General features: G+C 42.0%; 1 pseudogene; it reads right to left on the bottom strand.

Annotated features, from left to right (window-relative positions):
- Positions 1-1,456: 1,456 nt before the first annotated feature.
- On the bottom strand, positions 1,457-2,912 carry LOC125914321 (60S ribosomal protein L17-like; annotated as a pseudogene).
- Positions 2,913-3,244: the final 332 nt, after the last annotated feature.

Genomic DNA, 3,244 nt, shown 5'->3' on the forward strand with positions numbered 1-3,244 from the left:
TAACATATTATAAGAGGGTTAGGCTCAAAAGTAAATACTTTAGGGGTGCTTGGGTGGCTCAGTCAGTTGAGCATCCGACTCGATTTTGGCTCAGGTCATGATCCCAGGGTTGTGGGATCTAGACCCTGCTTAAGATTCTCAATCTGTCTCTCTCCCTCCCTCTCTCTCTGCCCCTCTCCCCCTCTCATGCTCTCTCTCTCTTTCTCTCTCAAACTAAAAAAAAAAAAAAAAAAAAGAAAACAAATATGTTAGGTGAAAATCAAATAAAAGCACAACTTCTCTCAGGAAGTCCTTAAATAGTCTTGAAAAATCATACCCTAGAATGGATAAAGAAATTGTGGTTTATATACACAATGGAATACTACGTGGCAATGAGAAAGAATGAAATATGGCCTTTTGTAGCAACATGGATGGAACTGGAGAGTGTGATGCTAAGTGAAATAAGCCATACAGAGAAAGACAGATACCATATGGTTTCACTCTTATGTGGATCCTGAGAAACGTAACAGAAACCCATGGGGGAGGGGAAGGGAAAAAAAAAAAAAAGAGGTTAGAGTGGGAGAGAGCCAAAGCATAAGAGACTGTTAAAAACTGAGAACAAACTGAGGGTTGATGGGGGGTGGGAGGGAGGGGAGGTTGGGTGATGGGTATTGAGGAGGGCACCTTTTGGGATGAGCACTGGGTGTTGTATGGAAACCAATTTGACAATAAATATCATATATTTAAAAAAAAAAAAAAGAAAAAGAAAGATCATATCCTAAATGGTACAAAGGAAGTGACGTCCACCTGAGAAAACACGTGAGGAAACAGCCAACTCACGCATGAAACATCTCAAACTCATGTAGGGCTTCTTGAGAGTGAGGCAAGTTATCACTCATATGAGGACTTTAAGACACAGAACATATGAACACAAGGGAAGAGAAGCAAAAATAATATAAAACAGGGAGGGGGATAAGAGACTCTTAAATATGGAGAACAAACAGAGGGTTACTGGAGGGGGTGCGGGAGGGGAGATGGGCTAAATGAGTAAGGGGCATTAAGGAATCTACTCCTGAAGTCATTGTTGCACTATATGCTAGCTAACTTGGATGTAAACTTAAAATAATAATAATAATAATAAAATAAATAAATAAAAGAATCTCAGAGAGCGAGGCAAGTTAAGCGTGCATTCGATGAGACTTTGCCGTGTCTGGGTGTATGTGTGTGTCTGGCTGGCTTTTATTCTAGGGGACAGAAAATTCTAAAGATGAATGCTGTAAGTACTACAATCTCTTTCCCTCTTTTCCTTTTGGATTGCCTCAATAGACCTGCTCTCCATTCTCCGCTCTGGAGAGTGTTCAAGGTGTTCGGTCTTCGAACCTTTCAGCCGTCATGTCCTAGTTCTAGGCTGCCACCTTGTGGCTATTAAGTGGATGTGCTTTAGCCGGCCTGTTCAGTGTGCCGCTTGCCTACACCCTTAATTAGACGCCATTCCGCTTACCTTCTGCATGTTCGTCGCTACAGCTAACTCCACCTGGTATTTAAGAACAAGACGTTACTTACGTGACAGATAAAAAGTAGAAATGCGTGCTTCCTTCCCCCAGAGCTGCCAGTTTTCCTGTCACAGAATCATGAAAATGTATCACAACACTTCAGGATAATAACTGTCCCCAAAGCTTAAAATCATGGCAGGGTTGCACAGTTTTTTTTGGAGTCTACACATAGAGTTCTCCTCTATCCCCAGTTGCCATGTAATCTTTATTTTATTTTAATGTTTATTTATTTATTTTGAGAGAGTGTGTGTGTGCATGAGTTGGGGACGGGCAGTTTCTTCCGGGTATCTTTTTTTTTTTTTTTTATAACAGGTTTTCAAAAAAAATTTTTTTTAAGTTTATTCTGCGAGAGAGAGAGAGAGAGAGAGCAAGCACGAGTGGGGTATGGGGCAGAGAGAGAGGAAGAGAGAATCCCAAGCAGGCTCCACATCACTGCAGAGCCCAATGCTGGGCTCAAACCCACAAACTGTGAGATCATGACCTGAGCTGAAATTGATTCGAACATTTAACTGACTGAACCACCCGTGCGCCACTGGGGTATCTTTTTCTTTTGTGCAACTTCTTCTTCTGGTTTAGGAACAATCTGCCCTTCTTCAGCAAGCATCATCTCACTGTGGCACGGAGAGCTCATGTAGGGTTAATCCGACCAGGAGCCAGCCCTGTAAGTTCTACGTCTCTTCTTAGGGGCTTTGTCACCTGGATGTGCTCAATGACCACAGAATCTACATCTAAACCCTTAAGTTCAGCATTACTCTCTGCATTTTTAAGCACCTGCAGTAAAAATTCTGCACTCTTTTTGGGCCACCGACCCTGTGTCCAGCCCCACTGTTTGCCTGGGCACATGTACCAACTCTACCGTTGTAGTGATGGAATGGCACACAGTGCTTCTGTAAAGTGACATCCTTTGGATACTTGGTGGCTTTTCAGATATGCATACCCTTGATGGCCTGGACAGCTTCATGTGTGTTCTCAAGGTGAACACGAAGACTTGAATCTCTTGATTTGAATCATTTTGCAGGGTCTTCTGGTCAAGTGAGTAGCAAACCATTTCCAGAGATGACCTCAGGCCACTTACAGGAAGAGCTGGATATTGCCTGTTAATTTTTATTGATTATGCATCGTAATCATTACCTAAAATGAATCCAATTCCTTCAAGTCCCCTTAGAGACTATTATCTCAACATCATAGTCCCTCAGTGAAGGGAGAGCGGTGCCATTTCTCCTTACTGCCACAAAACAGTTCAACAAACACGTGTTGATTGCCCACTGTGTGTTAGGTTGGGCAATACCAAATGAGCAACATTATCATACCCTCAAAAACTTCATAGTCTATTCTGGTGCAGTGGTTAGTTCTCAACCCCCGGCTGTATATTAGAATCATGTGGGCGTTCCCCCCCCCCCCCCCCCCCCGCCTGCCAAACCAAATAAATAAAAACCTCTGGAGATGGAATCTGAGTATGGTTGTTTTTCCAAAGGTCCCAGGTGGTCCTAGTGAGCAGGCAGTGTTGAAAACAACTGGTCTAGTTGGGAAAGAGACTTAATACAAATTAATTGTAATGTTCCATTAGAGGTATAAATAAATTGCTATTGAGTAATAAATTCTGCCTAAAGATCAAGCAGAATATAAGCTTCATGAAGGCAGAGATTTTTGTTTTTTTCATTGATACATCATAAGCACTAGAACATATCTAGGTTAGTCATTTAATTTATATT

This window comes from Panthera uncia, assembly GCF_023721935.1.
Source record: "Panthera uncia isolate 11264 chromosome D3 unlocalized genomic scaffold, Puncia_PCG_1.0 HiC_scaffold_8, whole genome shotgun sequence".
Lineage (NCBI taxonomy): Eukaryota > Metazoa > Chordata > Mammalia > Carnivora > Felidae > Panthera > Panthera uncia.